This window comes from Podarcis bocagei, assembly GCF_964188305.1.
Source record: "Podarcis bocagei genome assembly, chromosome: Z".
Lineage (NCBI taxonomy): Eukaryota > Metazoa > Chordata > Lepidosauria > Squamata > Lacertidae > Podarcis > Podarcis bocagei.
In genome coordinates, this window is record NC_138140.1 from 25,434,466 (window position 1) to 25,448,540 (window position 14,075).

Below are 14,075 nucleotides of genomic sequence, written 5' to 3' on the forward strand. Positions count from 1 at the left end.
AGTCGCCTTTCACTTGATTTAACCGTCCAGAGGTCCTTTTCCTATTTTATTATTACATATATAATGTTTTATCAGCACCTACTGGTTAAAGCTGTGAATTACACTGTGCTGGCAAAAGTGCTGCTGCCTTTCCCCTTTTTTTAAAAAAAAAAAAAATCATTCCTGTAAAAATGTTTGCAAGATACAGTGGTACCTCGGGATGTGAACGGGGATCCATTCTGGAGCCCCGATCGCATCCTGAACAGACACGACAGCGTATCTGTGCATGCGCGGGTCGCGTTTCCCCGCTTCCGCGCATGTGCATGATGTTATTTTGACCGTCTGTGCATGTGCGAGTGGCGAAACCCAAAAATAACTCGCTCCGTTACTTCCGGGTCGCAGCGGAGCGCAACCTGAAAGCGCTCAACCTGAAGCGTATTTATCCCGAGGTATGACTGTACAGAAGTGAACAATGGCTTGCCTGTTTGATATTGTATGGTCAACAACTTAAGAAAGAAAATACTGCAGGCAGAGAAATGCAGAGAGGTTTTTTTATTTTAAAACATGCTACAAATAATGAGAGCATCATTGTACAGAAGCACAGTGGACTGGTCAATAATAAATTCTGGAATAAGATCAAATCCAGATAATATCATACTTTTTAGGCAGCTACAGACATGAGTCGTGAATGACCACCATGGAACTGCATAGTTCATAGGTTTGGCTTTACCCCTGGAAACTCATAATGAATGGGGAAGCTTTTTTCAAATAGTGCAATGAAGAAGAGTTTCTTAAACTGGGAAAAGGGCTAAGTTAGCCCTCCATCCCTGGGCAGAGCCAGTCAAACCATGAGGCAAGGTGAGGTGGCTGCCTCAGGCAGCAGGATCCAGAGGGTCAGCAGATCCTGATGTAGATCTTTATTCCTTCCTTGTTCCTGAGGTAGTTCGGCACTCCTTCCCTGGCAGTGTGAGGGTCACCGTTTTGTGGTTCTCCTCAGATACAAAAATGTCTTGGGGCAGTCTGTGCAATGGTTAGTCAATCAGTGATAAGAAAATAAATTACAAGGGATTTTGCACATAATGGCAGCAATGGTGAAGATGGACAGCAAACAAGGCTGAGGATCTGAATAAACTGGTGCGCTCACTATATCCTTGATTTCCTGTAAAACTTGGTCCCAAAATCTATATATATGTGCAGAAGTCTGCCACATGTAGAAATACACTCCCCTGTCTTTGCATCCACACCAGCACAGAGGAGAGCAGTTGTCAAAGGATGTCACTTGCTGGCAGCAGGCCTGCCAAGGCCTGTTGGGAGCGATAAATTGAAAGAAACTATTTCTTAGCTGTGTAAGTAGCATAAATGATACTTGATCTCCACTTAGCGGTTAAAAGTGTGAATTACACTGCCCTGGTGTAAAGAAGAACAAATGTTTTACAGTACACCAGAGATTCAACCAATGTGGTTAACCATATATTATTTATATAGTATTTATTTAATCAACTTGTATGCCGCCTTTCATCCAAAAATCACAGGGTGATTCAAAACAAAAATGAGAACACAAAATAAACAAAACCCAGTAACTGCTTCTCCCGCAAACATATTTAATAGGCCATAGAATGTTAAACAGTCAAAAGCCGGGTTATAGAGAAACCTTTTCACCTGGTGGCTAAAGATGTGTAAACCTCTTGACCTGGGCTGTATCTACACAGATATAAAAAATGCTATTTAAAAAACACCGTGGGGGGGGGGGAGCTCCCTAGCCAATCTGCCACTGAATTTGGATTCTGCTGTACAGTGCCATCTGGTGCCACATTTATGTAACACATTTTTAACATTATAAATTGACCTGTGCAACTGAGTCCCTGGTGAGTAGCCTGGCCACTGAATTCTACATCAGCTAAAGTTTCCAGAGTGTCTTCAGAGGCAGCCCCACACAAAATGTGTTGCAGTAATCTAGCCTAGACGTTGCCAGATCATAGACAACTGAAGTCAGGTTATCTCTGCCCAGACAGGGGTGAAGCTGAGCCACCCGCCAAAGTTGATGGAAGGCACTCCATGCCACTGAAGCATCCTGAGTCTCAGGCAACAGCAAAGGGCCCAGAAACACCACCAACCTATGTACCGATCAAGAGCAGTGTAATCCCATCAAGAGCAGGCCACCTCTCATCCATCCGGTCTAAGGAATCACTCACTGACAATGTCTCAGTCTTACCTGGATTGAGCCCCAGTTTATTGACTCTCATCCAGTCAATTACCAAGGCAAGACAAAGGTCCGGCACATCCACTGTGACACCTGCAGATGCAAAGGAGAAGTAGAGCTGTATGTCATCAGCATATTGCTGACAGCGTATTCCAAATCTCTAGATAACCCCACTCAGCATTCATATAGATGTTTATGATGCAATGCATTGTTTTGTTTTTGTCCCAAGGCAAATACATTTATTTATTTATAAAAATCAGGCTCCTGGTTTCTTTTATTTTATTCACTAAGATATTTTATTTTATTCACTAAGATTCTATTCCCCCCTTCATGGAGAGCATGGGTTGCAGTGGGGTTAACAAGACACCTCACTGTTGCTGGGTGGGTTTGTTTAGATGTCCACCATTGTGATTGGGCTCCTCTTGTTGTTGGGGAGAGTTTGATGTTGCCAATTATTGACTGACAGCCTTAGGTTATATATTCTCTGCACACAGCGTTGAGCTTCCTCTTTTCGCTGGGTGCATCGAATCAGCCGCCCACCCTCACTAACTTTAGGGCTTTTGCGTTTGACCTTGCTATGCCTGTCATGGGGTCATCTGCTTTTGGGGCAGGGGCCTGGTAGGAATTTTGTCCATTTGGCTGATTGGCTGGTGCCATTTGGTTTTTTGCCTACTGCATAGCAAATCGTTACAACTTGTAGGGTTGTGGTTAGGCATTGGTTTTAGAAAATTGGTTGGTGGAGGGGTATGGATTGGCTGTGCCTGCCCCTCCAATGCTGCTGCTGCTGCAAGGGTATTCCATTAAAGGAATCCAGGAGCTCACCATGCTTTTGTCCGCACCCCTGTCAAGGGGACTAGGGCCACGCAAGAGCCCCTGGGAGCATTTGGGGAGAGGTGAGGGTCTGGCACCCAGCTCCATTTTCTCCCCAAAAATGTTTTCCCTTACTGACTTTGCAGATTTGCGGATGTCAGTTCTGTCACAACCAATGCCTAAGCAACCACTCACATTTTTTAAAAAATAAATTTGTGGCCAAAATTATGCCAAAAACCTTAAACAAAAATTCCTGTGTGAAGTGTGAATTCATTTGGGGGTGGCTTGGGGACCTCGACACGCAATAGACCTTTTGTAGTAATTTCCCTTTCAAACTAACACGGTAGACGCTAGAGACATCAACTTAAAGTATTCTTCCTTTGCGGGGGGGGGTGATTGATGGCCAGAAAGCATGGTTTCATAGTGCGCGCCCTTTGACTTAGTAAAACGGTTTGGATCAAGCACAATTCATGAAAAGAATGAATTGTTGGAACTTGGAAGGAGAACATCTTCGCTTCTTTCATCTTCAAGGTGAAGAATCAGAGAGGGAACGGACCTAGGGAGAAGGCAATTCAAACGGCAGTTTCTTCCTTGAAGTATCTAAGCTCTGCAGACACTTTAATTGAAAGAGAAGTGCTTTTTAAAAGATTTGCTTCTCTCTTTCCAAGTTCCCTTTTCAAGTGCTTCTCACTAATAATCATATTAACTCTTTTCTTTTAGAAATGGTTTTTCTCCCCTCTCTCCCTCCACCCCACACTCTTAAGCATGCTTATCAGCATTTGCTAACCCACAGGTAGACAACATGATGGCCGCCAGCTGTTGCTGGACTCCCATCAGCCATGCCCAGCATAGCTTTTGTGCAAGGATGGTGGCAGTGGCTGGAGGGCATCCCATTGGCTATCTCTGGACTACATACATACATACAGCCATTGCCTTATACACACCTGTGGTGAACTCAGGATTTAAAAGAGCAGTCCTGTTCCTCTCCAATCACATTTGGCCTCAAGATAACCTGATTTCAAGAGAAAAAAATGGGACACATTTGTGTTGTAAAAAACAAAACATGCATAGGAATAAGCTTAAGAGCATAAGAGCAGCATGCTTGATCAAGCCAATGGCCCATCTGGCCTAGCACCCTGTTCTCACAATGGCCAACTAGATGCTCCAAATGGAAAACACACAAGCAGGATTTGAGCACAAGAGCACTCTCCCCTCCTGTGGTTTCCAGCAACTAGTATTGCCTCCAACTGTGGAGCAAGACCATAGCCATGGTGGCTGGTAGCCATTAATAGCCGTGTCCTCCATGAATTGGTCCAATCCCCTTTTAAAGTGATCACTGTAGAAAGGAAGCAGGAATCAGACCATTTGTCCATCTAGCTTGGCATTATCTACATTGGTAGATAGAGGCTCTCAAGGATTTCAGATGGGATGTCTTCCAGCTGTATCCGAATATGCCAGGGACTGAACCTGGGACTTTCTGTATTCAAAGCAGATGCTTTAACCACTGAGCTATAACCCTTTCCACAGCTAGTGGAAGTGGAGATAAAACAGTGGTTCCAAAATCAACTACTTAATGTAGCCTAGATTATCCAGAAATGCTATTCACCAGGAGCCTTCTGTAATGCCTATTTACATGTAAGTTAAATCCAGGAAAGGTCCTTGTTATGTACTGAGTTGAATAGGATCCAAAATGTAGCAGTCTGATTGGTCCTAGAACAATAGGATCCAAAATGTAGGAGTCTGATTGGTCCTAGAACAGCAGTATGATTGGTCCACAAGAGCCACCCAATCCAGCTCCAGGTGGAAGTGAATCCACAACCTGATTGGCCTACAGGAGAATCCCGGAATTAGCCAATCACGTGCAGCCCATTGTGTAAACGATGTATATAAAGCAGATATTTTGGGGAAACTTTCATTCCTCCTCACCACTATGAGCTGAATAAAGAGCATGAAATCCACTCTCGACTCCGAGTATATTTCAGTCCTGTATAATATTAATTGAAAGCTTTCTGTTTTCAGGTTCAGCCATCTGCAGATTGCAGTGTATTGAAGTTGCTGAATGGCTGGACCTAAACATGACAAACATGTATTCAAATCCCCATTGGCCGAGGAACTTAGTGGGTTGCTTGAAGAATGCAGTACTTTGTCTCAGGCCAACCTCACGAGGTTGTTCTTAATGTGCTTGGATGAAAGGTGTGATCAACACTAGATCTAGGGCAGTGTGGGCAGTTCAACTGCACAGGTTGCCAAGTTGAAGGGGTGCAAAAATGATGGTGGTGATGATTATACCTATATTTATATGGGTACCTACTCAATTACAGTGGTACCTCAGGTTAAGAACTTAATTTGTTCCGGAGGTCCGTTCTTAACCTGAAACTGTTCTTAACCTGAAGCACCACTTTAGCTAATGGGGCCTCCCACTGCCGCCACGCAATTTCTGTTCTCATCCTGAAGCAAAGTTCTTAACCCAAGGTACTATTTCTGGGTTAGCGGAGTCTGTAACCTGAAGCATCTGTAACCCGAGGTACCACTGTATTGTGAAAACGATAAATATTTAGGGAGAGGTGCCAAATTTTGTCCTCGCTCATGGCACAATATAACCAAAGTCTGCCCCTGGTGTGATGCAAGAAACACCAAATAAATAAATGTAGGTGTTACATATGCCAGGGGATGCTGTGCTTCCCTGCAATACTTTTTAAACCGCTTGCGCTCCTGCAGTTCGCATGCTGTAGAAATCCAGAGTAAGTTTTTCTATTCCATTCTTCTTATGTAGCAATAAAGGACAGTTATATGTGAGAGGCCTGCTCCTGCTTCTTCATGATGTGCTTTCCTTTTACCCCTACTCACAAAGTAACCAAAACTATGGGCAAATGCAAAAGAAAACCTCTGATTGAGATGACCTGACAATTTGCATGACTTTTTCTACAGCTGCCCACTTGCATATTGGGAAACTAGGGAGTGACTGAAGATGTGGACGGGAGATTCAGCTGACCAAAAGATTCTTATTTTATTTTTATTTTTATTTTTTGCATTTAGATCTCATTTAGACACCAAAGTGAAAAGTTATTCCTCTATGGTATGCGTAACCTTCCAGTGTTCTTCACTGCCTCATTTTCATGCTGAGCTTTATTAAATAATTAATCAATGTGAATGATTGAATAGATGTGTCCTAGATTTCTCAGTCACCCATCCCTTTTTTTTTAAAACCGCAATTCCTCATTTTCTGTCTTAATGCAGATACTATCAAAGAAATAAATGGACTGCTGTGAACAAAATGAGAAGGAAAGGCTTTTCTTTCTTATTCCCTGATGCAGAAAGAAATAGGGCGATGCAGTGGTGCTGTCACAGCCGGTCTCAGGAGCTGAAGACAAGGAACTGCACTAGTAGAATGAGGAAAAAAAGAATTTCCAGACACAGAAGCAAGTGAAATAATGCACATTGCCATCTAAATCTCTCTCTCTCTCTCTCTCTCTCTCTCTCTCTCTCTCTCTCTCTCTCTCTCTCTCTCACACACACACACACACACACACACACACTTAGCTAAGTTTCCTAACGACACCATTGCAGTAACCACTCCAACAGAGCCTTGTGGAACTTTAAAGGAAGGTTAGGGAGATTTTCTCAGCCTAAGACCACACATTTCCTTCTGGGAAACTTTCTGGGGGCACATGCTAGTGGTGGGTGGGGTAGAAGCAGAAGTGGGTGGAGCAACAAATTTTAAAACTCACCTTTGTGCAGTAGACTACCTTTAACACACACACATACACACACCTCTCTTATCCAGCCAAGGAAGATGCACAATCAGAGTTCCAGGACACATTTCAGCCGAGCAAAAAAGGAGGGTACGAATCAGGGCAAGTGAGGAGTGTGGCTTTGGGAGAGGGTTTGGGGTGACTCCTGAGGGCCAAATGGAGAGCCTTGGATGGCTGCATTTCCCCTCTATCCCCAGGCCTCATGTTCCCAACCCTTGCTTTAAAGACTGACAAATTTATTATGGCATAAGCGTATGCATGAAGGCTTTCTTCAGTTGTCAAGCTGCCCTTCACACATCTAAATAAAACTTACGTGCCATCATTTGTGGGTTAGTCTTTAAGATGCCACAAGACTCTTCATTTCTGCCATGTTCCCTGCAAGCATACGTCCCCATGCCACCCCAAGAAGGATTACAAATACTTAGGGAGCATGCTCTCAATAGCCCCTTCTACACCATCTCTACCTGAGGGGGTGATTATGCAATCATCTTCATACACTTGGGGTGACTCTCCTCCTCTTCCACAGTCACAGAGCAGCTACTGACTCTTTAAGGATTGCAGTCAGATCTCCCAGCAGAGTGGAGCCACTGGAAAGGAATGCCTTCTTCAGCCCTCAGATGCCTCTGAAGAGGCTCTGGACATCCTTTCAATAACCCTGTGCAATATGAGGGTCAAATTTAACCCCACATTGTGGAGGGGTGGTGGGGGTTTTTGTGAGTGTGGGGGGTTGTGGTCACCAAGCTGAGTTCATGGCAGTTGAGAGTTCTTGGTACACAATATGCAGCACTTGTGTTTAATTAGACTTTATATGCATTGGTCGCTAGTGGGGCAGAAGGCAGGGAGTCCAAACTGTAGGTACAGCCAGAACCAAAATAGGTGGAGCCAACTAATTCTAGTTTTGTCCCCTTCCTCATCCTCCCTGCTGAGTTTTCTAAGGAGCAACATGGAGAATGAGGAGGAGGAAGCTCTCAGGAAAGGCTGTGTCACTAAAAAGAAGCAGGCAAGTTGGGGGTGACAGGCAGCGCTCCATTCACTCTAATGGACCAGCCTCCACTGCTGTTATATATGTTTTAGGATTGCAGCCATGCAATACAATCCTCAGGGCCTGCCCAGAGCATTTTGCCACCTGAGGCAAACCACAGAAGGGTGAGTGAAGATTGACAGCAGGAACAAAGTGGGGGGGGGGAGAATAAAGGTCTATATCAGGATTCACTTGCCCTTGCGGATCCTGCTTCCTGAGGCAGTTGCCTCACCTTGCCTCATAGGTGGGTCTGCCCTGACAATCATACGTATTTCAGGGGGCTTGCGCACTATAAGTATGTTTACGAATTCAGTGCTGGGCTCCTACAGCACATTCACTTGGGAGTAAGCACTATTGCACTTAGTACGGAGTGTAGGGAGCTGGCTCATAGCCAGACAGATTGTCTCAGGCCAAGGTCTTCCCCGCCTCCTGCGTCCTGATCCTTTTAACTGGCTGAGCCACAGGTTGAACCTGAGACGCCTTCTGCATGCAAAGCATATACTCTCCCACTGAACTAGGGCTGTTCTGGGGATGGAGTTCAGTTCACATTTTAATGCAAATGTACCTAATTCTCACATCCTGAACCAGCAAACACAAACAGAAACTTTTGCACTGCAGTTCTGACATGCACACCTAAAAATGTATGGGGGAAAGTGCATATTGAAGAAAATGGCATGCAAAAATGTATACAAATATGTGTGTATTGGGAGAAATCCACATGATAATAATACACATTTTTGTATTATTAATAAAACAACAACCCCACTACCTGCAAAGTGGAGCAGAAATGGAGCAGACCATACTAAAAGGTCACTAAAATGGGGGACTGAAATGGACAGATTTGTCTGTCCAAAGGCTCATCCCAGTAAGAGATAAGAAGTAATGGGACTTTCTTCTGAAGAAACATGTGTAGGGTTGTACTATTAGTCATTAAAGGTACCATCAGTTCACATACACTATTTCCACTTGAAAACCTCAGTCTAGTGTTTAGTGTATGGTTGACTTTCTTCTTCATTGTCTTGTTCCTAGAACATGATCTCATTTCTTTTACCTAACAGCATAAGCTATACGCTCCATTAATGAAAACCTGATAGTTGACATGGAGGAAACAGCGAGAAAGAGTTTCTTGCTGTAGTACTAATTGCTCTGTCAGCTAAAGTGCTTGCATTAGTCAGATGGAACAAGGAGTCAGGCCGTCTGCCAAATGTTCTTCTTTGCCAATGACTTCTTTTACAAATATGGAAATGAATGATTAATTATAATATGACAATGTGCAGACTTCTTTCCTTCCCCGGACAGGTAGAATATTAATATACTTTGTGGCTTATGATTTTCAACCACACCAAGAATTAATTAACATCGTAGAAAAGTCAGATTTCTCATACAGCTTAATCTAAATTGCTTTTTCAAACAAAGACCCCAAAAAAATCAACATAGTAATAGAACATGTTCAGCTTAATATCCCAGAAAGAGAGAATTGTATTTTATAAGAAGGTTTTTGTTCTGCTTTTACTTTATAGAAATGGCAAATGGCAAAATTGTTGCTTTGCCCTTCAGTTAAGTCCCATTGAATTCAACTGGATTTCAGCACCTGCTGAACTTTTCTACTGGAATAACTGGGACATTTTTATTTTTATTTTTTAAGTGCTTAACTGTGGCTAGATTGCAGCCCTTCATGCTAATTAATTACAAATTCCTGATCATTGGTAGATCACTATTACTATTTTCAGTAAATATTTTTAACTTCAGTAGATGGCCAGTTCAGAGTTGCTGAGCTCAAATATAACAGAAATGTCTCGAGCCTTTTCACACTTCACCTGGCTATGTGTGGAGAACAGTAGGCCAAGGGGGGCTGTGTGTGTATCAGTTTTGGCTAATACTGGAAGCTGGAGACACAGAGGCTTATCTTGCTCCATGCCGGACCCAAAGCTGTGGCTTGGGGATCTCCCTGGGAACCTAATGGGGAGACAAGATCTTTGGGGAATGGTCTAATAAGATCTGCTAGAGTGTTAATGCTGTGAGCCCTTCCACCCTATGCTTAGGTTGTATATATGTGTAAGCTTATTATTAAGTGAAGCCATTTGGTGGCTTTTGAGTATAAGCCACTTAAATTCTGCTCTGGACGAATAGAAAAGCTTGCTGAAAAATGATTTCTTTCTTGAGCGAGGGAGGTGGCAATGGAGAGATAATTGAAGCAGTCTGTCTTCCTGACTATTTACAAAGACAAAATTTCCAGGTCTGAAGACAATTGTGTTTCACTGAATTAAACAGGTCTAATTTTGTCAGTGCTGTAGCTGGCTTTGATGTATTAAGTATAATTGAGTTAAAGATTGGACGAATCCACTTAAAGCCTGCTGTCAAATGGTCTGTGACTTGAAACAGTCGGCCTTGACCTCAGATTGATAGCAAACATTAGTTCTGGTCCCTTTTTCAGGTTGTGTTTCTATACTCATATTCATAATGGAAACAAGACAACTGCTTTGTAATCTTTTTTTTTTGGGGGGGGGGAGCAAGGCACACTGAAAAGGAAATAGGAGGAAAACAATCTATTTCCATACACAGCTTTGGATGCTTTCTTTTATTTTGAGCTACCCTCAAAGAGTCAAGAATTTGCTCTGTTATCAGAATATTTTTCAGAAAGCATCTCTCTCCATCAGCTCTCTTGCAATGGACAAACCCCATCAGGCCTCTTCACCCTCCTCCTCTGTCACCTGAGGGTATAAGACTCCCTCAGTGGGAGAGCTGGGAAACAGGGCTCTTTTCATCAGTTTTGCTGGAGGCCCAGCTCCATCAGGCAACTCCTCCCCTGAAATGGTCACTATAAAGATTGTTTAAGCCTGGGTTTTATTTTCCCCCTCTGCCCTCCTGGCCCCTTGTGTGTTGTGTTTTTGTTTGTTTAGATAGTAAACCTGCAGGGGAGGGCTGTCTTAGAATCATAGAATTGTAGAGTTGGAAGGGACCCTGAGGATCATCTAATCCAGTGCAGGAATATGCAGCTGTCCCATGTGGGGATTTAACTTGAAACTTTAGAGCACCATGCTCTGACCAACAGAGCTATCCAGTCTTGTCTTAATTGACTGCATGTAAGCCACTCTGGGAGACCTTTTGGCTGAAGAGTGGTGTGCAAAGAGCCAGTGTGGTGTAGTGGTTAAGAGCGGTAGTCTTGCAATCTGGGGAACCGGGTTCACGTCTCTGCTCCTCCACATGCAGCTGCTGGGTGACCTTGGGCTAGTCACACTTCTCTGGTCTCTCAGCCTCACTCACCTCACAGAATGTTTGTTGTGGGGAAAGGAGAATGTTAGCCGCTTTGAGACTCCTTAGGGTAGTGATAAAGTAGGATATCAAATCAAAACTCTTCTTCCTCTTCAAATGCTCTAAATAACTAATGGTGTGTAATATAATTAGGATGCCTTTATGCCTTTTCTGGTTCACCAGCATCCCTAACCCCATTGTACAATCTTGGTGGTTTTTAAGCTGGGATGTCACACGCACCTGAGCAGGGACACTCCCTGCTTAAATGTTTATGAGCAATACTGGGGTGAGCAGGAGGCCTTACTAGTACCGTCACCTCCCCACTTTCTCTGCCCAAAGGCGTTTAACTTGACTCTGGAACATAGGCGGGCACATCTCAGGAGCTGCTGGCACTTTGGGGTGGCTGCTGCCCCATGTGGTGAGTCCCTGAACTGCAGGTTGCAGACTTCATCCAGGAAACCTTCTGAATGGACCTTGCCCACCCAGGCTGACCACTGGATCTTCATAGGCAGCAAGAGCAGCCCATTCCATTTAGAGGTAAAATGGGAAGGCGCTGCCCTGATTGCACACTGCTTGCCCTGCTCTGCCACCCCAGCTGAAGCCTCACAGTTCAAAAAACTGTAAATGATAAGAGAATTAACTATCCCAAGGATGTTTCTAAAATGTGGGTAACACAAAACAATGGATGCCTTTTGTCAAGGCCATATTTTCTTAGGGGATTTAAGGTTACACTTGATCAGAACCCAGAGGGGATTCAAAGCCAAGGCCACCAGAATTTGGTGGGAAGTCTTGTTTGCCTCTAGGACGCCCTTTAATGATGCCACACATACATGGAGGCTGCTAACACATCACATGGATTGATGGCATCATTAATTTACATCACTGCATTGCAATATGTGACAATAGTGGCCCAGAGAGTACAATACGCTGAGCTCTTTCTATATAGTACATTTGAATGGCTATTCAGGACTTCATTATAGAGCATAGGGGACTCACTTCAGAAGTCACTGGGTTTCAGAATCCAACCTGAAGCCTAGCATAATCTGAACTCAAAGCTGGGAGTCTACCAAAAAAATCAGCATCAACAGTAGATGAAGCCTAAATCTATTAGGGAAAATGGCAGCAAATAAAATGCATTCAAGTGTGCTATATCTTTTCCAGGCTTTACAAATTTTTATTTCCAATAAAACAATACACTCTTGGCAAAAGTTAATAGAAGGCTATATATTTGGGGGAGAAGACCACAAATTTTAAAAGTCAAAAGAGGAAAAGAGATGGGGGTATCCCCAATATTCATTTAACATCATGAGGCAAACCAATTAAGACAAATTCTGCTATTAGTAAAGAAAGAAGATGTTAAAGTGTGGGGTGTGAATGATAGTCAAGATGTATTCCTGATAGTGGCAGGTTTTTTACTTAATAAAAAACCTTAAGGATGTAGAATTGGGTTCAAAGCCTTTCATAAAAATGAGTTACAATTTTGCAGTCTAGATGGAAGCATCCAGTTTCAATTAAGACCTTGCTTACTTCCATTGGCATCATCCACTGTTCTATAATAACAGAACCCAGATTTTTTTTTAATGGTTAATAAAGGGATATTATAGAATTAAGAATTTCTGCAATAATAATGAGTAAGAGTACTCTTGGTTTGAGCTTAGGTGAGTTAGTTCCTTTATAGTAAAATATATTATTAAACAGCAAGTAAAAAGAGAATTGTAACCATTCAAAAACCTGATATTGGCACATAATTTCAATGCCAAAGGATGTATGACCCCAATTTATAAAATATTAACAAAATGAATTTATAAAATATTAACAAAATGAGGCACAGGTGATCTAACGGAATGATAAAAATGTAGGGGAAATGTAGGTTTTGATACTGATCCCATAAAATGGAAAAGAAAATGCAGCAGGGGGCATATGAAATCAATTTCAGCAAGAATTCACAAAATGACCCTTATGATCAATTTTAGGTTCCACTGGTGATAATCCCCAACCTCTCCCCCAAATGAATGCATATTTACAATTATGGAGGGAATGTCATTCAGTGGAAGTTTTTCATGAAATTCCTAGAAATTAATTTAATATTTTTTAAAATAAACAAACAAGAATTTACACCAACCCTATCTTTAACATTATTGGGGATATGGGATGGACCAAATCAAAATAGTTTGGAAAAAGAAATGAATTTATATTTTTTGTATGCTGCCAGGATGATTATCAAAAAAATAAATAAATAGGAATACTTAGAGATTAAATAAAGATTTATGGTACAGTGGTGCCTCGCAAGACAAAAAGAATCCGTTCTGTGAGTCTCTTCATCTAGCGGTTTTTTCATCTTGCGAAGCAAGCCCATTGACGGATTAGCGGATTAGCGCTATTAGCGCTATTAGCGGCTTTTAGCGGCTTATCGGCTTAGCAGATAAGCGGATAAGCGGCTTAGAAAAGGGGGGGGAGGAAAAAAACCCCGCAGGAACTCGCAAGACATTTTCGTCTTGCGAAGCAGGCTCATAGGAGATTTGTTTTGCGAAGCACCTCCAAAACGGAAAACTCTTTCGTCTAGCGAGTTTTCCGTCTTGCGAGGCATTCGTCTTGCAGGGCACCACTGTATAGTCAAACCAGGCCCATAGCTATTGCTGAATATTAACTCAGAAATTAAGGGCAAGCAAAAAGATTCATTTTCAACTATATAGCAAGAATTTATTTTATATATAAACGAAGATAACAATGTTCAAATGCCTTTTTGAAATATGCTACTATCTTGAATTCTTAGAAACGTTTCAGCTTAAACTGAACTCTGAAAAACGAACGTGAGGACAACATCCCAATATTTATGAACAAAGGAAATCTTTTTTAAAAGGACTTGTTACCATCCAAATCAACAATTATTTTTTCCAGGAATTGTGAATGCAACCAACATTTGGGGGGGGGGTTAATTTTGATTTTCATGCAATTGTATTGTTTTCTCCTTAGTTTTATTTTAATGTTATTGCACTATGTTTCTGATTAAATAAATAAAAAATGCAAAAATCCCAACCCTAGCAGCATGTGAAACAGGATG